At 46.3% G+C, this 25283-nt stretch overlaps 1 long non-coding RNA gene across 5 annotated transcripts in view; it reads left to right on the top strand.

Annotated features, from left to right (window-relative positions):
• The window catches only part of LOC124096768 (uncharacterized), a 65826-nt gene that overhangs the window by 31291 nt on the left and 9252 nt on the right, over window positions 1-25283 (top strand). For 2 of the 5 annotated variants that reach the window (XR_009227358.1, XR_006852997.2), the window contains exon 2: window positions 19042-19188. This is a non-coding gene — a long non-coding RNA (uncharacterized LOC124096768). Of the gene's footprint in view, window positions 1-19041; window positions 19189-19825; window positions 22669-23754; window positions 25079-25283 lie in introns of those variants that run through there. The other 3 variants (XR_009227357.1, XR_006852998.2, XR_009227356.1) reach the window with 3 other exon arrangements.

Below are 25283 nucleotides of genomic sequence, written 5' to 3'. Positions count from 1 at the left end.
ATCACTTGACATTGGTCTGTTTATCTTGTCTGGATATTTCCCAGCTCCTGGTCTCTCTGGTAGGCTCCAAACTTTGGTCCTGTTCCCTCTCACTTATCAGGTCCCACCTGCAGGACCTCTCACCCAGGCTCATACCAGGTGGGCGGCACCCTGGTCACACTGCACACCTGCCCTACTGGGAGCTGTTTTTGTGTTGAGTGGTCACTGTGCCGAGGTTGCCACTTGGGGTGGGAGTTGGATACCTGGTACCTGGTACCTGGCCAGATAGATCCGATCTATGAGCTGCCCCCACCAAATAGGGGCGAGAAAGGTTCTCCAAGATGGAGTTGGTCTGCTTCCAGTGCAGGGGTGTCTGAGGTGAGGGGACCGGGTAGTGGTGTTGTGCTGTGGCTAGGTAGTAGCTGAATGACCTGAGTGGGATCAGAGCACAGTATAGAGTTCTGCAGAGGTGCTGATAAGTGACTCTGCTAAGCCATTTGAGAGCCATACATGGGCTAGAACTGTGGGCTTTGGATTTTGGGAGCCAGGGGTCCGGAGTCCTGCTCAAATGCTGAGGCTCTGAGCCCTGCGTGGGGGGTCACAGCACTGGTGATTTCTGTGGAAATCGGCTGTATAGTGGTCCTCTTACACTCTATGAGGTACAGTATTTCAACTAGGTGAGATCTGGGTCATGGAGCAACACAGGATGCTGCATTTGGCCCACCATCTTGGAATCCCTGGCATAATTCTTTAGATCTGCTTCTCCATCAGAGCAGCACTCCACCTGATCCCAGCTCTTGATATCTGCATGTGTGAATTTTTTCTTTTCTAATCCCCCATGGCCTCTAACTGGTACCACAACTTTGGCCATGTAGGATGCAGCAATCCAATCCACTGAGGACCTGAATAGAACAAAAAAAGGCAAAAGAAGGGTGAATTACCTCTCGCTCTCCTTGGGCTGAGACTTCATCTTTTCCTGCCTTTTCACATCAGAGCTCCTGATTCTTGGGCCTTTGTACTGGCTTTCCTATTCTGCAACTCTAGAGAACAGATTATGGGGCTTCTCAGCATCCATGATCATGTCTGCCAATCCTTATGGTAGATCTCCTCTTACAACCCATAAGATATGCATAAAGATATGCTTCTCTGAAAAACCCTGATTAATACAGTCTCTATTTAAATCTCCCAAGTGATTCAAATGGAGGGTGGGACACTTTTTCAGGGAACTCGTACAGATTTCCTCGGTGATGGCTGCTGGCCCATTCCCAGATTTCAGGAGGATGTCTGTCTCCTGCCCTGGATAAAGAGCTGGTTGGAGCATGGCTTGGGGCCAGGAGTTCTGGCTGGTTAGTACTGTTTTCCCACTAGTCCCAATGGGACCCTGGGCCAGTCACTTCTGCTGTTTAGTCTTTAAACTGATGCTGGCTGCCATGCTTGATAGCTCTGCTCATGACTGCATCCAAGATGCCATGACAGACAGCCACCTCCACTTGGGACCCGTCCTCAGTAGAGAATCCCATGGCTCCCTCTCATCCTGGGAACAGATAAGATATTCCTTCAGGCGACCTACAAGCATATCCCTTTCCCTCCTAGGAACTCGGGGATAGGAATGTGCTCTGTCATTGTTTCCTGAGTGCTCAGATGGAAGCTGGTATCACACCACTAATCCTCAGGGCTTTCCAGGTTATGGGAATTTTCCTGGGAATATCTTTCCAAATGAAGCCTTCTGGTTCTCAGTTTTCCAGAGGAAGCCAGAAAGTGTAAGGGTCCGGCGAACGTCGGAGGAAGAGACCACCAAGAGATCGGCTCATGCAACAGCAAAAGGGGTTTATTGAGGATCCAATCCAGCGTGCTGGGGCTCCGTGCTCACTCAACAAGGGAGAGCAGCCCAGAGCCCCGGAGCAGGGGTTGAGCAGTGCTTAAGTACACTTTTTGGGGAGGGCGGGGGCTTTGCATACATCAGAGCAAATCATCATGAGGCTCGGGAAAGTCCAACAACTCTCAAACTTGATTAGCACATTCATTGGCAGGAACAGGTCAGGCGGGGGTGATAGGTCAATCCTAAGAAGGTGGGTACATTCAAACTGATTGGTTTAGGTCCTGCGATGCCTACGTGCCAAGCTGCACAGGGTCCTAGGTTATTTATCTACTGGACAGTCCCGGGAATTGTCCTAACAGCTACAGGAATTTCAGGTTTTAGGTGTAGCATAGGAACTTAACAATACCTGGTCCTTTTACATTTTAACTCAGGCTTTGCAGCTTAGAAACTTTACAATACCCGTTTTTTTAACATTTTAACTTCAATTTCTTTTACCCTTACAAAAGCCCTTTGAGTATTTAAGGCTTCCCCAGAACTGAACAGGGTTCTGACCAACACATGATGAGACAAAGCATTTTGATTTGTAAACAATAGATGCTTATAGCTTTATAGAAATCAGTTAGCCAACACAATGGAGACTGAGCATCAGCACCTGAGGATGGGATGGATATCCTTGTTGTATAGGGAGTACTTCCTCAATGGGCATATTGAGAAGGGGGTTGCGTACTCAGGGAATCTAAGAAATGTATCAGTCAGCTTCCATGCAAGAAATGAAAGACGGCTCTAGGAGACTGAAGTGGAAAGAGATTTAAGACATGGAATTGAGTGCCTCTAGGATCCTCATTCACATTCTCTTTCCTTGTCTCCTCTGCCTGGTCTTTTCTCTTTTCATTCATTCAATTTCATTTTGTAAAAAAATGCTGATCACAACCCACTGAATCGATCTGGCTTCTCACTAATGGGTTTCAACCTGCAGTTTAACAAACACCGGTGCTGATGAATTGTATGCAAACCCTTTGCTGCCCTTCTGTCTCATTGCGCCACCTGTGTGGATGAAATGCTCTCTGGTCACCTGTGCTGCACACAACAGCAGGACAGGGTCTGTGGAGGTTTCCCAGAAGCACTTGAGAAAAAAATATCACTTCTGCTTCTTATCCAGCAATGGCTATCAATCCAAGAGACCATTTTCTGCCATGGAGACTGGTTTTTATTTCAAGATATCTGAGCCAGGACAATGGGGACATTCATTACAGCCCCTGTGATATGGACCCAGCATTCCACCTGGCATGGAGCAGGTTTATCTCATCTACCGTTTGTCACAACCCTATGAGGTCAATAGCGTTCGTCCCACTTTACGGATAAAAAAATGAGCTCAGAGAAGTCAAGCAACTATTTAGGGTCATGTGATCACAAAGTTGGAATTTAAACCCAGGTCTGTTCATAGATCCAAAGCCTCTATTGTCTTGGAAACATTAAAATTTTGAAGAGTTAAACATTAGCATTGAGATGAACACAAGGCATCTGGACCTCACACACACACACACCATAGAGTTACTAAATCAAACCAGATTTAATTTATTGCCCAACTGTGCCAACATGGGTATAGAACATATGGAATCCAGCCATATTGGGTCTACTATACCCCTCAGAAAAAGGAAGAAGGTACTAGAAGGCTGGCAAACACCAAGGGGGATTCAATCATGCAGACAGCCCCTTCTGATGCAGAAAAGCTACTGCGGCAGGCACCGTGGATCAGCTTGCTCACTTTTTTTTTTGTCATTCTTTTTTTTTTTTTTAATTTTTTATTGTTGGCTGTTCAAAACATTGAATCAAATTGTGAAATATGATATATCAGCTTGCTCACTTTCAATCTGCCCTACTCCCAGGGTGCCTTGCACTGCCAAGCCTGCAGATCTACATTCCTTAGACTTCTTTGTGATTCCTGTTCAGCATATGAATTAAGTTCTCTAATTAAATGCTGTTATGCCAGACTCCAAGACAAGCGAGATGGAGGCCACCTAGCTACTGCCTTGGGGCAGTTGTAGAGGTGGGGCTCTCCTTTCTCCCAGAAAAAATAGCCAGGTGCCCATTCTTCAGCTTCTTGGGTGCAGAGAAGCAACGCTGTTGGACACAAAGGCTGATAATCGCATTCCAGCCTTGAGAGCAGTTCAAAACGGATAGGTGCAGGGCACAGCTATGGGGCTGGCCCCCATTCTAGATTCCTGGACTCAACGTGGCTGTCGCTGTGGCCTTGAATTAAATAGCTCCAGTGGTGAACTCAGGAGCAGTTCCACTGACAGCTCAGGTCCAAGGTGTCCCAAGGAACTCCCCTGGACCCAGCCTGAAGCCCATATGGTTCTAGCCCTCCCAGAGATTGAGGCAGCCACTGTTCCGAGGAATTGTCATTTCCCTTAGTGCGGGCACGCATCTGCGCATGTGCATACACAGGGTCACAATGTCAAATACACTACTTGTTGGCATCACTGCAAAAACTGTTTGAAAAATAATAATCGAGATACCCAGCCTCCTATTCTGGTGTGGGAGAACATTGACAATTGCCTTGCTATACAACTTGCAATAAAAATGGATTTCAGGGAGACTAACTTAATTCCCCAGGTGATGAATGTACACCTGGAAGCTTCCAGCAGCCTCGCTGCTCCCTCAATACCTGGGGTATCATGGCTTCACGTCCAGTGGCCAGCTACAGCCATATGCAGAGCTGGTCAAGATCTGCATGAGTGTGGTGCCCTTGGTCCACCTCCATGTCTTTGCCCTGGGCGGCATTGCCGCCCACTTGGTGGCTTCCGCCCCGAAACGCCTCTCACCTGCTGCTCCCAGCCAGAAAATAGACTCTGCTGCATGTTCACAGCTGCACAAGGCTCCTGCCGCAGCCCTCAGCCCCTGGCTGTGGTCGTGTTCGCCAAGCCCCGCCAGCCTCTGCAGACAGTTGTGATGGTAACAGATGTGCTTGTTCCTCAGACCACGCCAGATGGCAAAGTGACTGTGGAAACCTGCCAGGTCCGTCAAAGGGGCTGTCCAAGATTGGGGCTTACCAGGACCCTCCCAGTTCCCCGACTGCCTTCCCTCTTCTCCCTACTCCCTTGTCCCCTCTCCTGACCCTGCTTTCCTCTGTGTGGTTCTGAGGCTTTTGGAAACTCCTTCATCTTGGAAGAAAAAAATCCTAGGCACAGCGCTGCCCCTGGAAACCCCAAACCACTGCATCTTTGGTGTTTTCTATTCTCCTGACTGAGAACCCCACCCCTCCCTCCCAGGGGTGGCTATAAGATGAGTGGGAGAATTTTTCACTTTCAAGCTGTTCTGTGTGGGTGGCTTTTACTGGAATAAAAATGGCCTCTTAGATGCCTAAACAGGATCACTTCATCCCCCCACCCCAACCCCAGGAAGAGCCCCGAACTTGGTGTTGCAAGTGGACTTGGGGTCCAGAGAGCCAGAAAGACTTTACTGAGGATGAAACCAGGAGTCAGATTCTTAAACCCCAACAGGGAGCTGTCCAGTGACTCTCAGTGATGAGAGAATTGTTCTGTCTGTGCCAATGCAGTAGCCAGTAGCCGTTCAACCCTAGCAAGAACACTAGCAGGACTGGGGAACACAGTTTCCATTGTATTAAATTGTAATTAATGAAAATACAAATGGAAGTCGTCACAAGGCTGGTTCAAATCATGTTGGACAGCACAGCCTGGGGATCCACCTAGTCTCTCCTCCCCAGCTCCCCCCAGGAATCTGTCCTCTGAGTCCTTCTCTCCATGGCAGCCCCTCACTCCAGAGCCGCCTCCCCCCCCCCCACGTCCAACAGCCCCCAAATCTGATCTGCAGTTATCATGACAGCAAAGGTGAGCCCAGAGAAGGGGGAAACAGGAGGGTAAAAGGCATTAAAGAAACCACCATGAAGATTAAGTGATTAAGGGAACAGGGCTCCTGCTGAGGCAGTTCTGCCTAATGAGGCATGGCAGGTGTCAATCTCTGGGCCAAGAAGAGGTTCCATACTTGGGCCCAGCTCTCAGCCAGAGAGCTGCCATTTCCTTCTCACAAGTTCAGGGTCATCTGCTGTCAGCAACCCCATCTGTCTCAGCTCCTCATCTTTCAAGGTAAACAGAGGATGATAACTCAATTTTCCGTGGGTATCTGCAAAATGGGCTGAGGGGATCCAGGTTAGATACGATGACATCCATGGGTACCCATCTGAGAGTAAAGAGCTAGCCTGGAAGACGGCAGGTGCCAGACACACGGAGGAGCCCACCTTTCTTTAGAATTTCTGGGCAGGTACACACCCCACTTCCCCTATATGCCATGTGGCATTGGTGACTAAATTAAAGCGGGTGCCCACATTCACGGCTTCACTGATTCAGTTCTCCAGCCAGCAGTTATTAGCAGTGGTCCACACTCTGACCAAACATGGCTCACGAACCCCCATAAAATAAAGGCTTGCGGCTTCCAAGATTGCCAGAGTCAGGAGGGAAGGAGTCCCCAACCCCCTACTCCTTCCTACAGAGAAATATGATGGCTTCCTGGTGGCACAGGGGCCTCTGTTTTCCTGTTGTAGCCATAGCTCCCAACACACAGTGGGACTTCAGCCTTCCATTCCTTCATCTGTAAAATGGGGATGGAATCTTTCCCGGCTCCAAGATCCCACATGCTCCCTGCAGAGGGAGACATCAGTACACCTGGGGACCGTGTTCAACCTTATTTCCAAATTCCCTCTTCCCTGTCTCTCATATGAAAATTCTGATTAGACGCCGGGGGAAGAGAACACTGATGCTCCGCTCTCTCCTGTCCCCTTCCCTACTCACAGTGCTGTCTGCCCTGCTGTCCCCGACTCATTTCTTTTATTCCTCAGCTCTAAGGGGGAATTTGCATATTAATTTGAAAATGAGATCAGTTATTAGGCATAACCTGTCATGTATCATCCAATGCATCTGGACCTGGATTAGATTCAATATTGCCACAGAATAAAGACGGGGAGGGGGGGAGACTAAAAAATTTAAACTCATTATTCTACTAATCCTCCCGCTTGGCTGGGCTCCCTGGAGGTGTGTTAGGAGGTAATTGAAAACACAGATTTGCTGAGAAGACACTGGAGACGAACATTGCCAGAAAACGCAGGGCCTTTCTGATGGGCTTTTCCCCTCGTTAACCCACGAGGAAGGCAGCAGAGTGAAAGGTGGGGGGGGGCAGAGACTATGCGAACAAGGTGCCAGGACCCAACCTGGCTGCAGGAAGCAGAGGTTGAGCCTGGGCCTCTGCTGCCCCTGCAAGGGGGGAAGAAAGTGGGAGGGAGAGTAAGGAGCAACTTGTGGCCCCTCTCTGCAGTCCCTGCCCACCCTGCCCTTTGCTGGGGCCCGTGCTACCTTAACTAAAGAGAATGCCAAGCCCAGGGTTTGCAAACAGCAGCCCAGACTTGTGTTTTGCTTGGCTTCATTGCAAAGTGTCCCTTTTGAAAGACAAAGTTAGCACCAGCATGGACACATCTGAGAATTTCATAGAAATCCAGATTCCTGGACGTGCTGGGCCTGCATCTCAGGTGGAGCTTGGGGGTTGCTACAGACCCAGCAGGCTGGCTCCTCTGCTTCTGCTTCCTGTCTGAATCCCCCAGGCACTGGTTTGCTATTCCCTTCAAGTGACAGCTCACAGGAAATGGATCAACTGTAACTGGAGATCAGAGGATCCCAGGCTCAGGGGAGGGAAGGGAGCCGTGTCTCCCAAACACGCACTGTGCTAGGCATGGAGACTAACAAGGGTGACAAAGTCTGTCTTTTAGGGAGTCTTGAGAGGGGATGAGTGAGTCTGTACAGAGAAAGCAAACCCAGGAAATGACCATTTCTTGTCAGCTGAGGGCTTCAAGAAGAGACTGCACAGTGTTGGGAGGGGGAAGCAAAGGAGGTCCATTGAGATTGGCTGGTCCTACGGAGAGAGGACCACGCCCAGCCCTGTTGTCCGAGGGAGATGCCCAGACTGTGGCCAAGGAGGGGCAGGACCTCTGCAGGGCTGAGCCACAGGGCCCAGGGAAGATGGAAAAGGCCGTGGTCCTGGCTCCAGGGGGCGCTTTGCCAGCAATTGACTTAGCAAATTGCTCTTGGCAAATGTCCAGACATTTCTGAATACTAATCTTCCCAACCAGACTGTGGAATCTAGGGTGTTTCCTGCTCTCCCTCTTTCCAGGAAAAGCGAGTAGGATGTGAGAAAGAGGCCGTCTAAGTCACAAGGAACTCGGGGGACAAGGCATATTCAGGGATGCTGGGGAGGAGGCCAAAGGTCCCATGCATCCAAGTGCAACCTCTTACGAGCTAACCTCAGGCCCTGTGCCCCAGAGGGTGGCCTGGCACCAGCCACAAGGTAGCCCATCTCCTGCAAATGTGTGGTTATGACAACCATCCATTGCCACTGCAGGTATTAGCTGCTGCTTAATTAATTTCTTAATGAAGAAAGCAGAGCATGTCCCTGTGCAGCTAGTGAGTGGAGGCAACCGGTCCCCTCGCCCTTCTCCCCCACCTGCAGCCCGGCTGTATGATTTATAAGTTCTCTTTTAAAACCAGCACTGGGAACAAGTCACTGGCCCTCTCTGGGGCTCAGTTTCTTCATCTGTCAAATGGGAATTTAGATCACTGTTCATAGCCTATTATCTCTTCTGTTTCTTCTCTGCACCTCCTTACCCAAGGAGAAAAAAAAATTCAGACAAAAAGAGAATGAGCTTTCAAAATCCATACTCTGGCTTTGTATCAATTAAGCCCTCTAGTTATGTGGAAAGCGTTTCATTAATTGTTTCCACCCAACCAGACATGAAGAGGGGTAGAAAGTCCCTTGATGGTTACCTAAATGACTGAAGGAAATGAGCGAAGTAAATCCCCAGCTCATATCTCACCATGGTGACACTGGCAGGCTTGTTAGCAAAGTTGGAAAATGACCTGTGGTTGACAAGACCTCTCTCGGGCTGAGAATGAATCTTGCATTTGGGTTCTGTCCTCCAAGATCAGATCAAATGAATCACTGTTCAAGAGGCTCCCCTGGTGCTTTGTAAAGTCCTTATCACTGGCATTAGCGGTGTTTACGAGCTGTCTCTCCTGCATGGGAAGTGAGCGCCATTCCATTGGGGTCTCAGGTGTCTGCCCCAGAGCGGGTCTCCAAAAATGATTGGGGAGTCACTGCATGAATGATGTGTGGTTTCTAGAACCATGTGTTCACTGGCTATTAGGGGTCGGGGACCATCAGGGCATATTCAGGGCACACATGCTGAGTAATGGCTTCTGGGAACCTCTGCAACACCAGGAGTCCAGGATCCTCGGGTGAAGCCTCAGTGGCTCCCTTTGGCACAATCCACACCCTGGACCTCGCTGTTCTGCATCATCAAACCTTGACAATCAGGGTCAAGACCAGGAGGAAACACATCTGCTAGGATACAACTTTAAGGGGACCACCCCAAACTCAGAAACCAAATAGTATTATAAGACAATCTCTAAAAAATCAAAATGAATGCAAAGAGATCCCTGCTGAGCAGAACATCACCACCTGAAATTACAGATGTCACCCAACCTGCACCTCCATGAGCCTGTTTCGTTTTCTCCAACCTAAAGGGACCTTCTGGAGATAATGCCTCAAAAATAACTCGGACTGGAAGTCTAGTCCTAACCTCCATTTGTTCATGAGGACCTTGGGCCCCGAGTTTCATGTGAAAGTTTGGCCTTGGGGTACTGGTTATTGTGTGAGAATCCAACGGGAGGAGGAGACCACACTGATATGTGGCTGCCAACCAAGTTAGAATTTAATTTTTAAAGACCACCCAGGTTAGGTGGTCTTTGAAAAAGATCTACTCTGATTTTTTTTAAAAAAATGCTTGTTTTCCAATCAGGGTCAGGCTGGCCTCATGGTGGTCCACAATGTTTGTTGACACAGTGGCCACAACCTCTCTTTTGGGATCAGGCCCTGCCATAATATTTTGTACTATGGAGTGTTATTTGCTCAATTTTGTTGAATTCTTAAATATTAGTGCTGAGAAGGACCTCATCCATCTCCTGGCCTGATGGTACAGGCCATCAGTGGTTCTCAACATGGGCAATAAGGCAGTGTCCAACTCATTGGGACGTGCTAGCCATCAATGATGCACAGCATGCCGCCCTCCACTAAGACCCAGTCCAAAGTGTTAATAGTACCCAGGCTGAGCGACCCTGGGGTAGAGAAATGGGGAGAAATGGATTCACATTCTCATGCCATCCTCTGACTCCTGACAGCCACCCCTCAATTCGGTTCCATGAATCCTGAAAAATCTTGTGGTCAGTTTTTCTGCCCACTGATAGGATCCACCCCAACTCAGGCCCTCATGAGAGAGGGTTTCTTAATCTCCTTAAGTTTCTATCATTTTCCTATAACTTTCTTCCCTGACTTCCAGAAAGTCCTTCCTGAGGCCTAGCCTGTGGTGGAGTCTGTTTGGTCACTGTCCATATAGCCTGGCCCATAACATTCCCCACTGGTTTTATGGAACTAACCAAATCATTGATCAATCATCGTGGGTACACAGTTGATTATGAAAATGTAGGGTCCAATTAAGAACTAAGAGGACTAACAGCAATGGACCAGCTATAGCTGATATAAGAGTAGTTAGCCAAGGGGACCAGGAGGACAAATTTTGATACCAATTTCCTTCATGTTGTCTTGCTTCTTCTCTTCCCTTTAATCACTTTCCCATCAGAGATAGGCTGTCTCTTGGCCTCCTGAGTGATGAGTACAGAAGCTCCCCTAATGCCATACACAGGCCTCCCTGTTTTAAGAGCAAGAGATCTAAACCTCTTCTGTTTTGTAACACCACTTCTGCCAGGAAGTCACCAGAGGTCTCAAGTCTGCTCACTGATTGTTCTAAGTTCCCCCAGACTCAAATCTGTTTGCTCAGGGCTTTGAAATCTTCATTTCCAGTTAAAAGGGCTGCTGTACCCAGGGGCTGAAGATCCCGCAACCCTTAGGCCCATTAGTAGGGGAACTAGGAGGGGGGGCTATTCTCCTAGGACGGTATATGAGCCCCAGATATTCTCATCTAGCTTCTCCATTGTAGTAGCACACTTTGGGAAGGTATGAATAGTCACACAAAATTTGTTCCATCCTGATGTGCCAAAAAGTTGTAGGGACAAGTGGGCAGTTACTCCTGAGAGGCAGGCAAACCAAATACCTTCTGGAGCCACATAGAAATTAGAAGACTCCAGGGGTGTATTTAACACCTAGGTGGAAAGACAGGAATGTTGATAGGGGGAGTTGTGTATTTGGAAACCTGGGGAAGAGAAGCAAAAGCCTCGTTCTTGTAAGTCTCCTCATGTTTGAGTCCACCTTTCATAGTCTAAAACCACATTAATCATAAGTGGTTGTTGTTATGATTTGAAACCATAAACAAATATCATGAGATCTAAAATCATAGTCTGAGCAAGAAAAAAAAATGATTAACATTTTCTGGACCCAAACTGGCCTCCATTTTGTGATTTAACCCAATTATTTATCTATACTGACTGTAATTTTCCCCTCTAATGTTAGGGACCTTCTACTGCTATAAGGAAACAAAGGGCGATGACAGCTCTTACTGCTTTGAGCTGGGGTGTGGGGTGGGGGGACATTCAGTGGGGCAAACACTTTGAAGTTCCTTTTTAGAAACTGGATTGGTCAAGGGGGTCCATGGTAAAAATCTGGTTCAGAAAGAACAGGTTGAAAATTCACCTGGGGGTGGGCACTTCTATGAGAGAAACAAAAAGACATGAGTACTGAAATAAGATTAATACAAAATAGCAGTTGTAGCATCTGGAACCTGTCAATGAATATCATGAAAATGATAGAAATAAATGATTGTTTACCAGGAGGTGGAAGAGCTGAGAAATTGTCCCCATAACAAGGCCTAACGAGCGAAGCCTAATAAGGCCAATATTTGACTCTTGCCCTCTGAGTCAGCCCTCATGTTGTCTTGTAAATCTTTAATGTTGTCAGAGTTATCAGGAATGTAGACAGAACTTTTTGTTACTTAATGTCATCTGATTTTTGAAAAATATCTTTTTATTGGCATGACCTCTGTGTTCAGTAGAGATCCCTTTATCCTTGTTGCTTAGGGCTAGATAATCATACTAGCAAACATTAAGTCTACCTGTGTAGGACGTTAGGAAGGTCTGTAGGCCTTAAACTGACTAAAAACTTCTGGCTCTGGCACAGTTTATATTGATAGTTAACAGGCATTCTTGTTTAAGAATCTCTTCTGTTGCCTCCGGTCTTACTTATTCTTGGGGGGCTAATACAAGTGTACATCTTAAGTTACATTAAAATAACTATTGTTTCTTTTTAAATCCCAGGAATGGCTGTGCTTTGGTTTTAACTGTTTTTGCTATGTGTTTGAGATCAAGCTGGTCAAACTGACCTTGTTCCAATCTATTAAGAGTCAGCTGAATTTCCTTGGGGGTCACTCTTGGGGAACTTATGAGCATCCTTTTAGCTCTGCTAGTGCCATCTGCGTTAGGATGGGTCAAGGTCTTGCTGACCATGTGGCTTCCCATGGAAGAATCAGGAATGTTTCCCCTTTCCAATAACCCTCCTCTTTTGCAGCACGTGCACTGGTGGGCTTGCTGTTCTCCAGTGGTCTCATTATTCTCCCTGACTGGGAGGTTATGTGGCCCAGAGTTGCAAAGCTCTTCCCCTGTTCCCTGGGTTTGGGCTGACTCAGAGGGCAAGAGTCAAATATTGGTTTCCTTGGCCCCTTTATTTTAACTTTAATCTTTAAGCCTTGGCCTTAAACATCCAGCAAGTCAGTTTTATCAGTCTTAAAGTAAGAGTACTGGGCTTTAGCTTTAATGTATGTAACTTTACAGTTAATTTTATCCCTTTCAATTACTATCTGTCTATAGATGATGGCTTAATATCTCAAATTAACTTAGGTTGTGTGGTTTTGAATATTACCTCTGCAGAACATTAACAGGCAGAAGTTATAAAGAAAATACAAAATGAAATTAACAACGGTAAAAATATATTTAGCTTGTATATAATCTTGAACCTTGGCTGAGCTATACATTATATCCCCTGTTTGAGATCACAGTAATCTTTATAATAAAATCAGTCTTTGAATACAACTTTAAATGAGCTGAACTCTGGCCCATTTTGGAGTCATTTTGACATGTAGTCAGGTGGGAGGCAGAGCCTTATCTCAGGTAAGACGGGGCTCTTCACAAATCTTGGGTAAAGTGTTCTTGTTTTGAAGCTGAACTTTGTCTCTTTAGATAACAATATATATAAACTTTATGAAATGATTTCTGAGTCTGTGAATGTTAGCAAACACAATATGACATATCTGAAACATGAATCAAGGAACGGCTGAGAGCTTTTAACTTTCCATTTCTGTGGAAAAGTGGCAAAATGTTTTACAATACGGATGTTTTAAACCGCTCAGGCTCTCATTGTCTTTTAAAACACCTTTAAATTTTTATATCCCAGTGTAAAAGGTAGCATAAGGTTTGGTTACAAAACATCAAATGATATAAATAAATCCCCAATAAAATCTGTTACCCTGATTAGTTTAAAATTATCATTTCAGACAGCTTTAGTTTGGAGAACACTAGCTTGATAAAACATTCCTTTAAATCTGATATTTTTATATTAACCAAGTTTAGCCTTTAAAGAAAAATGTAGACTCTGTAATGTACAGAATTCTTTAAAATAACAGTACAATTCTTTAAAATAACAGTTGCTATTTAACCACAGATGTTCAAACCTTAATTTCTCCAAGAGTAGTTGCTCTAGAGAATAAAACTTAACAGACACAGTGTAATTAATATTTTAAGAAGTTTTTGTCATTTTAATATATAGGTCCAAACTTGGTTTATATCAGTACATTAATATTTGGCCTTAGGGAAAACTTGGACAGCTTTAACTATTTGTGTTACATGTATCACCAATTTAGTTATACATAAACCTTTTAATATTTATCCTTTATTTATAGACCTTTATATTACTTAATCAGGCACTCTTATTTTTTACTTAGCTGTATGACAATTTTATTTTACCATGTAAAGGCTTTCTTAACTGAAAACATTTTTCCTTTTATTAAATATATATGATATTTAGAACCTTTTAATTTTAATCCATTTATCCCTCTGTTTATAATTTGAAATAACCCTTATAAATTTCTGAATTTAGATAAATTACTTCATTTTAATATGTAACATTTGATAAATAACACTTTGTTATTTACAGGACTCCAATTGAAATGCAGTTGAAAACTTTGGACCCCTTATATTTTGAATTACACCTGTTATGACTTTAACTTTTAGTAACCTTGTTTTAGTGATGACACAAAGTAATTTTCAACTTCTTTTTAAAACTTACCAATTTATGAAAACACCAATGATTAAGTATTTTATTTTATGATACTTAAGGTTAAGAGTACTTGATATTATATTTAACAGCATTTTTAACTCTGTAAACCAATCAGATGTCTAACAAACACATCCATAATTAATTCCATACATGTCAGATCTAATTTACTTATTTAAAAATGAAAAAGCCAAGGTATCAGACAAGTGCATTGAATAGCATTGTCATTTTTTTCCTGTTGAAAAAAAAAATCCTAGAGACAATGGATATTAGAAACTTTATAGACATTACCATTTTATCAGCAACTGTTCGAGCACCTAGAAACAAAACTGGGCGTTAGTAACTTTAAAGACATTTTTACTTTTATTTATTTACCCAATTTATATTGAACCTTTTAAATCATATGAACAAAGGCATTTGGATCCATTTTTTTAAATTTTCATTTATGAGCTCATGTGTCAATTTTTGATACCCAATATATATAGACATGGCAATACACATAGACTGAGAGTACTGAGAGTACACGGGTGCCCCTACATAAAACAAATAAAGGTCTTGTAGGTCATTTTTCAAAAACCTATTCGATTGAGAGTTAACCCTTGTAAATTAGCCTTAGAGCAAAGCAAAATGTAATCAGAAAAACATATTAACCTAGGTATGTCAGATCAGAATCATGAATTTAACAAATATAAAATTTTAAAAGCTTTCTTGGTCTTTGTCTTGAGGTGGTCTTGCTCATCAAAGGTAAAAAGTTAAGGGAACATAGACAAACGACAGGGTCTTATTCCTCCCTGAAGGAACTTCCCAAAGAGGTAGCTCACATTGGTCTCCTCGAGAGTCCCCCCACGTAGGGATCCCATTCTAGTTTTTCTGGTTTCTTGGAGAGTAGCCACCAAAGTTTAGCCTGATATTGAAAAATCTTTGGACCATTTTTAATAGCTGGAAGTTATTCATGCTTACAAATACTGAGACAAAAGCCAAATTTCCTAGACAAAATTATGCTTTTTGTTATACAACTTAGAAATAATAATTTTATAAAACATTTTAGTTCTAGTCTGCCCTCAAAGGAACTGACTTGGTCTACCCTGTCAGCCACCTGGCCCAGTTCCTAAATAAAGGCAATCTCCAGAATGTTTTTTTTAACCTCTAGCTTTTACTTTCAACATTTTTAGTCCTGTTGGCAGCCATTTACATGTTAATGCAAACTTCAGTGAGCACAGTTAAAAACCTTTTTAACCATTTTTAACATTAGAAACAAACTGACATAGAAATTAACACACAACAAAAAGGGGACAATTACAAATAACCAGACAAGACAAAAACACAAAATCAGACACAACAGGTAAGGCACCAGAGAAATGTAACCGACAGAAAACCAGATTCAGACCAGAGGACTCAGTAAAAACCAGACTCGGACCAGAGGACCAAGCAATGTCTTGCTAGCCCTGGACTTTGGGAAATAATGCTGCATCCAGTTTTCCCTGAGCCTCTCCAGATACGGATCCACACAGACTAGACTTACCTTCCCCAGGGAAACAGACGACTTTTGGTAGTTTTAGGTGGGAGGGGGTGGGAGTTTTAGGTGGGAGGGATGGCCCGGGACTAGGAACATCGTCTCAGAGGCCTTTCCCTAGGCAATCTCTCTGCCACAGCACCTCCCTTGGTGGTCCTGAGATCTCTGGAATGCAAGAAAAGTAGATCTCGCTGTGGCCTCCAAATGTTGTGGGGAAGGTTGCTCAGAAAACACACCAAGTCCCAGTTTTGTCCAAATTGAAGAGTTTTTATTTAGCCAGCTGGTGATTGCCCCCTGCAGGACCCATAAATGTCTCTGCAAGTAACAGCCTCAAGCCGGAGCATTTTAGGATATTTAAAGCCAAAAACCACATTTGGGTTGACGTAGCTGCAAACAAGCAGGTACAGAAGCTGAATTGGGCAGTTAGCGAGACAATGCAATGGGTACATTGGTATGTCCCATGGGACTTTCCAGGTCGGCAAAGCAGCAAGCAAGCAGAAGGGAAATGGGTCAAAATGACCCTAGTTCAGTACTAGTTAGAGAATGGTTACTACTGTCTATAGAATCAATCTCTGGCAAGGTACATTGCCCAGGAAAAATGGAAACCAAAGAGAGCAATTTTACATTGTGTAAGACTTGCTCTTTTGTGTTGCCAAGTATGCTATGTTAGGTAACTATTCATGGGTACAGAGGCGGGGCTTTCCCATGGGAGAAGCATTTCTTACATGATATGGAGTCTCAGAGTAAAATGGAGTCTGTTTGGTCATTGCCCATATAGCCTGGCCCACAACAAGCTTTATTCCCTCCCACTGCAGCAAGAATGTTTTGGAGATCAGGTGTTTCTCTTCTGCTTCACCCACTGCTGACCCTTTGAAATAACACAACATAATATTACTTTCCCCAATAAAAGAAGAGAAAGGAGCTTGGGTGTCCTGAGACAATGTTAGGGCAGTTGTGTTTCTGAGAACACCTTGTACATACGGAGGCAAAAAAGCACAAGATGACTTCTACCACACACTGGCAGCCTGCGTCGGGCTAATTATGATGAGCCCAGGTTTCTCCCTCTAGAGCTCCCAGACTGGAAAAGAAATTCCTCTGTGGCCAAAAGTGACAAATCTTCAATACCGAGACAGATGCTATTTGAGGAACCACAGAACTTGCTTCCATAGGTGGGATGAAGAAGATCTTCCCCCAGGGTCCTCCATTCTCTCCACAGAGCTTCCTTGAGAACTTCCTATGTTTGAGGCCATGGTTCCTCACCTCCATGTGGCCCAGCGTCTCCTGGAGGGCTGATCACTCCCACCCGGCCTCCTGGGGTTCAATCATTCTGTCATTTCAATCATGCTTTTGGTAAAGAAACCCAAATGAAAACTCCAGACACTGAAGTTCAGATAGGCTTCCATGGCTAATGCCAGTCAGCAGTGTGCCAGGAGGGTGATGGGACCCGAGGACATGGACATCTCATCTTCGAGACCCTGCCTGCTTTGCTCCTGGGTCTCTTTTAGCTGGTGCTGACCTGGATCCTGTGTAGTAAACCTGCAAGTGTATAAAGCTTCTTTGAGTTCTGTGAGTTGTTCTACTGAATTATGGAGCCTGAGAGAGACTTGGGAAGCCCCAACTGGTAGCCAGTGGGTCAGACGTGTGGAAGGTCTGGGGACTGCAGAGCTTGTGCCTGGCTTTATGATTTGGACATGAGGTATCCCCTGAAAGCTCCTGTGTGTGACAGTGCAGGAAGGTTCAGAGGTGAGTGATTGAATCATGAGAGCTTAACCTCATCAGTGGGTAAGTCCATTTGATGGATTATTATTTTGAGTGGATCGCTAAGAAGTAACTGTAGGGGTGTGGCTGGAGGAAGTCGGTGACTGGGGTGTCCCCTTGGGAGTTACATGTTGTCCCTAGCTCCTCATGGTCTCTGTTTGCCAGCTACCAGGCGCTGCACAACTTTGTTCCACCATGTCCTCTGCCATGATGCTATGCCTCATGTTGGTCCAAGGCAATGGAGTTGACCAACCATGGAATGGACCCCCTAAAATCCATGAGCTCAAAATAAACAACTCTTTAAGTTGTTCTTTTCAGGAATTTTGGTAACAGCTATGAAAATCTGGTAACACACCTGGTGTCTGACATGAGGCAGTATTGTAAAATCTGCATGAACTCTGGGTACCCAGATTGGGAATTGCTTTGGCCCTAACTAGGTGAGTTAGGGTAGGCATGACAGTCTTATCAGGGATATCTGAGAAAAAGGTTCAAGGGAAAAGAACAGGAATGACCCACAAAAAGCTAATCAGACCCTTCTCCCCACCCCAGCTGTGCAGTAAGAATAGAGGTGGGCAGGTCTGGTATTTAGTCATCTGTACTGTTGAAATACCCATCCCCATGGGTATTGATATACACTGCTGCCCTGAGTTCCCCACAAGCCCTCTGTCTCACCTCTTGTGTTAGTCAGCTTTCTATAGTTGTGACAAAATACCTGAGAAAAACAACTTACAAGAGAGAAGAATTATTTTGGCTCATGATTTCAGAGGTTTCTGACTATGGTTGGCTGCCTCTATTGTATCCAGTAAGGCAGATTATCATGGTAGAGGGATTAGCGAAGCAGATGATCTAGAAGCAGAAAGAGAGAGAGGGAAGACTCGGGGTCATAGCAACCCTTCAAGGGCATGTCCCTGACTTCCTTCCTCTGTCTCCCAATAACACTTCCAGCTTGGAATCAGCCTCCAGCACCTGAGCCTTTGAGGGCCATTCCATACCCTAACTGTACACCTCTCTTTCTTGGTCTCTCCCACACTGACCTTCTTAAGACCCAGAAATATCAGGGGCTCAGAGCCATGCTTTATGATTTTCTAAAGATTTTAAATGTCCCCACTTTGTGCAAAGAGTCTCCATATAGAGACATGTCAGAACGAACCCACGTTTTCCAGTGTTGAGCTCTGCTAGGATGTTTTCAAGAAAGACCAGTCTGTGTTAGGGTTTTAGGCCTATACCCAGAAAGGCAAAAGAAGCAATTAAAAAGTGAAAATTTCCAACAATTTGATTATCTGGCAGCCTGTAGATTTAGAAGCCATCTATTTGTCAGTTGGAATTCAATTTGTCTCCCTTTTCCTACATTCAGCCAAAATAAGAGCAAGCTCAGAAACCTCTCTGTACAAAGAAGGAGCTCTAATTGTTTTGTTCCCTCACTCGACATTTTGGCCAATTCTAAGATGCATAAATAAGTCTGATACTCAGGCACCGAGGAAAGTGGGATTTATTAATTTAAATGAGTTGGCGGTCTCTGGGGAGGACGCCTGTGTTCCTCACTCGCTGGTCCCAGAGGGTTTTCCCTTTGTTTTGGACCTCCTCAATGCTGGGCATCAATTTCCTCAAGTTATTATCATAATTCTTTATTTATTAGATGTTGACTCCGTGTAACCCAAGCACTGGGGAAAGACTCCACGCTCCACAGGCTGGAGGGCCACATCCCTGACACTTCTAGAAAGATGTAAAGGGCCTCTAGGATCAGAGGAGGATGACATCTCCTTGGACCCCACCTGGAGCCCAGGTGAGCCCATGAAGTCTTCCCAAAGAAACAGAATTTGGGGCAGGGAAAGTTTGTATGTGGGCTTGGTGGCAAATGGGCCAGGGATTGGGACAAGGAATCTCATAAGTGGGGAGAAGGCCACAGGAGGGGACAGACAGAACCAAGGCCCTGGGGCTGGGGCGACCCCCCAGCACACCCTAGTTCACATCTTCCCCTCCCCCACGCAGGGCTCCTCCCGCCTCAATCACCAGGACAACTGTGCACTCCCAGGCCTGGTCCAGACCTAGTGACAGAGGGCAATTAAGTGCCATTTGGTACAGCGGGGATCAGAGGGGCCCCAGAAAGGACTCTAGCATGTGAGGAAGCGGTGGCTGGTGACAGTGCAAGAACATGCTCTTCTCCCTCCTGTGCCAAGTTCTGTGCTGTGAGGTGAATTGTGGGGGCACATGACACATATTGTGAAGAGATCTGGGGGCACAGGAAGTTATTTTCCCTAAGCTTCAGTGGCCCCATCTGTGAAAGTGGGGTGCCACCCCACCTCCCACAGATGGCCATGAGGGAAGTACCTACCCCCGTTACCAGAGGGCCCCATGCAGAAGGCTCCGTCACTGAAGACCAGCTATTTATTTCTGTCATTAACCATAAGTGTTACTTATAGACTTCAGTGCACCGATCACCTTGGCTTCTACCAAGCAACTGCCTTTATTTACGATTTTCCAGCATAACTACATGTGTGCCTCATACACACATAGACATCATGAATTCATAACGAACACACCCCTGTCATCCAAACCCAGACCAAGAAAGAAAACATGACCTGGACCCCAAGACCTTCTTTGGCTCCCTTCCCAGCTACGCCTCACCTCCCCCGCCCAGGACAATAACTCTCCTGACTTCTAACCGTTCACGTTCGCTTTGTCTGTTGTTGTACTTTATATAAATGGAACGCGCAGCATGCGCTCTTGTTTCTGACTTCTTTCATTCAACCTTCTGCTCGGGAGCTTCTTGCATTTTGCAACGGGCTTACAGTTGTCAGTGAATTTTGAAACCGATCATATTTTTAAGGAGCTCAGAGCCAGAATGGCGGCCACCTCTGGAAACTCCCCAGTACCAAAGAGGCGTTCTGGACACCCCTTGTCAGCTGCCCCTCGTCCAAATTTCCCAAGGTCTTTATTCTGCTTGCTTTTGGTGAAGTATAAGAATGTTTAGAACTCTCCTCAGATCCTATTTGAAACAATCCATTTTGGGAAATAATAATGAGTGAATGTCAGCCCTGACTCCCCTGGTCCAGGGCTCCTCTCTGTTCCCCAGGGAGGACCAAGAGAACGCTGATCATCAGTGGAGAAGATGAGGATGAAGGTGGAGATGGCCATGCAGATGAACAGGGTGGTGACAGCTGGCCTGTGTGACAGCTTCATCACAACACATCTCTCTCCCTGTTTTTAATTAAAGAAAGCAAGGCACCGAAAGGTGAAATATCTTGCTGGAGGCCACCCAGCTGGAAAGGGGGGAAGCTTGGATGAGAGCCCAGCCTGAGAAATTCAGTTCTAGAAACCCGTCTCCGCCGGCACCCAGGACGGCGCTGCGTTGCATGGAGGGTGACTTCTGAGCCGCTGTCTTGTCATCCCTTTCAAGGCAGAGCTCCTGGCTGGCTGCCTTCCTCCCCTTCATCTGTTACCAAAGCCTCTGCCACACGCCTGGCTGTGGGCTCCTGAGCATGCGTGCTGTGTGGCTGGAATGTGGGGGAAACCGCCCACTTTAATGCAGATGAGCCTGGGGCGCCAGCTCCTGCAGAGCATGCTCCTGCTGCCCTCCCCAAGGCGGAGCACTGGGCATAATTATCAGTGTCTTTCAGCAGAACTACAGGCAGCCCTCAGTGGCACCCGGAGGGTTTAATCATAGGAGAATCCATACGAACCAATCTGAGCAGACAGGAGGCCAGAAGTGCTGCTGAGGAGGACTCGCCCAGGGATGGCCAGACCAGGGTCACTCCAACGGCCCCAGGATCTTCACATATGTGATGCTGAGCTTCACAGAGTTACCTTGCTCATTTTTCAGGTGGAAAAACAGGTTCTTATAGGATGTATCTATTAATGAAAGCCTGAGCCATCCAGCTCAACTTATCAGGACAAAGGGAACCCCAATGTTTACCAAAGAGAAATATAGAGGTCCGCACTTATCCCCAGTTTCATTTTTCCTAGTTCAGTTATCTACAGTCACCAGAGTCCCAGAATATTAAGTGGGAAATTCCAGAAATAAACCATTCGTAAGTTTTAAGTTGCGTGCTCTTCTAAGTAATGTGAAGATATCTCCTGCTGTCCTGCTCTATCCAATCCAGGATATGAATCATACTTTCTCCAGTGTGTCCATGCTGTATATGCTACCTGCCCATTAGTTACATAGTAGCTGCCTTGGTTATGGGATCAAAGTTGATATTGCAGTGCTTGTATTCAGGTAACTCTTATTTTACTTAATAGTCTCCAAAGTGCAAGAGTAGTGATGCAGAGATACTGTGGTACTATGTGGCAACACTACATAGCATATAGGAAAAAGAAAACACCAAACCCTATATTTTATCTGTTTTATCTATGGCTTCAGACATCCACTAGAGGTCTTGGAACCTGTCCCCTCTGGACACAGGAGGATTACCATACAGTGACTTTGCCATGAGCTCCAGCCTGGGATCCTGTGGACTGGATTTCTCACAGCAGGGGCAGGGGAAATGCAGGTTCTGCCCAAGCCATGTCTGCAGGTGCAGCGGAAGCTGCCTGGCTGACTTCCCTCTGAGCTGGAGCAGGCCTCCTATCTTACAGAAGCTGCTGCGGCACTTGAGAATTACACAGAAAACAGGCTCCAACCTCCGCTCTCCCCCCTGCATAGCAGCTATTCCTGCCCGGGTCCCTTCCTTGGGCTTTAATCCTTCTTACTGCTTAATTTCGTAGTAAATTCCATTGACAACTGGCTTGCACTTTCTCCAGGGGCAATAAACACCTTGTAATTTATAAATCCTTCCATCAATTGCCTGCAGAAGGAACAAAGTAACCAAAGAGGGTGGAAAATAAAGCAGGGCTATCCTCCACCCTGGTGATGCCTCAAGAAACAGAGCAGCCAGGCTCCTTCCGGCCCAGAGCTAATGGGGTCGCCTGTCCTCCGCAAATAATTCCTGTTTTAACACTGAGGACTGGGATTAATGCAGTCCCCACTGAGCACTCCTATGTGCCAGCCGTCTCTCAATTATTACCTCTAATCCCCAGGATAAACCTACACAGCCAGCATTATGATCTCTCTTCCTACATGCACACAGGCGAAGGCTCAGAGGGACTAAGGAGTCTGTCCAAGATCATGCAGTTTGCAAGCCACAGAGCCAGGATTCAAGCCTTGCTCTAGCTGACTCTGAGCCCAAATTGGCTCCATGCACTTCTTATGGACAAGGGCTTTTAAGTGTTTATTGATTGCAACTTATGGTAAAAGAAATAGATTTGGGGCATCACCCTCTGCCAAAACTCTTCCGCTGACCCTTGGGGTACACAGCCCACTGCCCCCAAAGCAGTCAGGTACTGCACCAATAACCTCATGCCTTCCAGCTTCTGGGGACCCTGGCCACAGGTAAGCTTCAGCAGGAAATGGGACACGGGGCTGGACATTTCATCCCTCGCTTCTGTCCCCAACTGTCTTTCAGCTGAAGGAAGCTAATCCTCTCAAGGTTACCTTTCTACATGTGACCCCCCTTGTTGGGTTCCAGAAAGCACCATTCCCTGTGACCTCCTGCTTGGGGGGGTCAGGTCTGCTGCTAGACCCTGGGCCCGGCATGGACCCTCTTCCCCACCTCTGTAATTCTCATCTATGTAAACCCTGCTCTTCTGGGTGAGGTGGAGAACACCTGAGATCCCAGTGACTCGGGGGGATGAGGCAGGAGGATTGCAAGTTTGAAGTCAGCTTTAGTAAGACCCTGTCTCAAAAAAAAAAAATGTGCATGTGTGGGGGTGTGCTGGGGATGTAGCTCAGGGGTAGAATGCCTCTGCATTCAATCACCAGTACTACCAAAACAACAATGGGAAATATTTGTTAAGTTAGGATGGATTAAATATTATTTAAGTGCTCTTGGAATACTAACTGGCACACTGGAAACATGACCCACACACACACACCAGAAACAAACATCTGAACATTTTCCATTTTCCCATGCCCCACCCTGCTACACCAAACAATTAAAATGTATACATGGCTTTTATTTAAAAAAAAAAAAATTCCAACTACACCCATGGAGAGCCCCACGGGATGGCGCAAAGCAGCCTTTTTTTCCTGTGAAAAGCAGCTGAGGTTACTAAAAGAAGCAATGGACTAGAAATCAGAACAGTGACCACTGACACCGCTTGAAGGGTCAAGGCTAAACGTGACGCTGCCCTTTCCTGGGGACCTGGGGCCCCCACAGCCTTTCTCTGGGTGGAAGGAGCTGGCAGGCAGACCACTTCCTCCCAGCCCCTGCCTTCTCCCTGGTCCTTTCCAAGCTGCCTCTAGCATCCCGTGTCACGCTGCCAGGGTTTACGGAGGCCTGGCTGTCACTCAGTCCAACCCTCTCATTTACAGGTGAGGAATCTTGTCACCAGGAATACGATATGCCACTAAATCAGCGTGGGCCTGATTCACAGCACCCTGGGCCAGGCCGAGCACCCCGAGAGGAGTGTGCGACCCTCCTGCAGCACAGGCAGTACTGGGCACGCAGCCTCCACAGAGCACCTTGAAAGGCAGCAGGTGTCCGGCCACGGCCCACCATGGCTGCCCCTGGCCTAGAAGGCAATGATATCATGAGGAATTATCAGGTGGGGGGTATTGATAGATCTGGACTGTCCCCTAAAGGCTCGGTGTTGAAGGCTTGGTCCCCATGCAGCAGGGTCCCAAAGTGGGGCTCTGGGAAGGTGATTGGACCCTGAGGGCTCTGACCTCACCAGTGGGTTAGTCCACTGATGGATTCACAGTGGGATGGACCACAGGGAGGTGCTGGCCACTGTAGAAGGGGGGTCATAGTTGAAGGGGGTGATACCCTGGGGAACTATATATTGCTCCCAAACATACACACTTTCTCCCCGATCCTGCCCCCCGTCTTTCTCTCTCTCTCCCCCCTCCCCCCTTCCTGGCTGCTGGGAACTGAGCAGCTATCCTCTGTCACACCCTTCTCATGATATTCCGCCTCATCTCAGGCCAAAGCCATGGAGCCAGCCCACCATGGATTGAAACCTCAGAAACCGATGAAGTATTTTCTCCTTTAAGTTGTTTTTCTCAAGTATGTTGTCATAGTGACAAAAAACTGACTACCACAGAAGTCTTAAGGTCTCACCCCAATCCTAAGGGTCCCCCCCCTGAGAATCAGCTTAGCTGATTGGGCCAGGAAGGTAAGGGGAAGACTAAAGGGGAGAAGGGCCCACCTCTGTGATGTCACCCTGTCCTCCATGGCTAAAGTTCCTGTCCCCGTTCCCGTGGCTATGGCTTCCAAAGTGGGAAGAACATACCCTGGGAGTTAAATAATAATAATAATAATTAGGACAGCAGGAAGAAAAAAATTGCAATTTCCATTTATGTTTTATCTTCATTAGCTTTTCCCCTTCTATTTCTTAATATCCTGCTCGCAGCCTTACATGTATAAAACTTATAAAGTAATACAATTATTTTGAAGGACATGCAAATCCAAAATGATCTTAGGTCCCTGCCCTGGGGAACCAGGGACAATCAAATTGTGCTTGATTGATTCAGGGGACCCAGGCGAGCAGGTTCGTTGGGGGTAAGGCCTGGAGTCCCATGGATTGAAGCACACAGGGGACCCACCTCAGGAAAGGGAGGAGGAGACAGAGGAGGGGAGAGCACAGGGCAGAAAAACCGAGCAGATGACAGAGAATCAGACAAGCTGAGTCCGGAAGCTCAGGGAAGGGAGGCAGAACAGCGAGAGGCTGCTTCCCGGGAAAAGTCAGGGCGGGGCTGGCTAATTATAGGGATGCCCATTCTGGCCTTCCACCCCCAATCCCTTCTGCATCCCTCTGTAGCCATGGGGGTTTGGTTCCAGGATCCCCCACAGATACCCAGCTCTGCAGATGCTTGAGTCCTTTATATAAAATGATGAGGTA

Source organism: Marmota monax, unplaced genomic scaffold (assembly GCF_021218885.2).
Source record: "Marmota monax isolate L192 unplaced genomic scaffold, Marmota_monax_Labrador192_F-V1.1 WCK01_AAM20220418_F8-fsc00127, whole genome shotgun sequence".
Taxonomy (NCBI): Eukaryota; Metazoa; Chordata; class Mammalia; order Rodentia; family Sciuridae; genus Marmota; species Marmota monax.
Note: the sequence above shows the minus strand (reverse complement) of the source record. Positions and strands in the feature narration are given on the sequence as shown.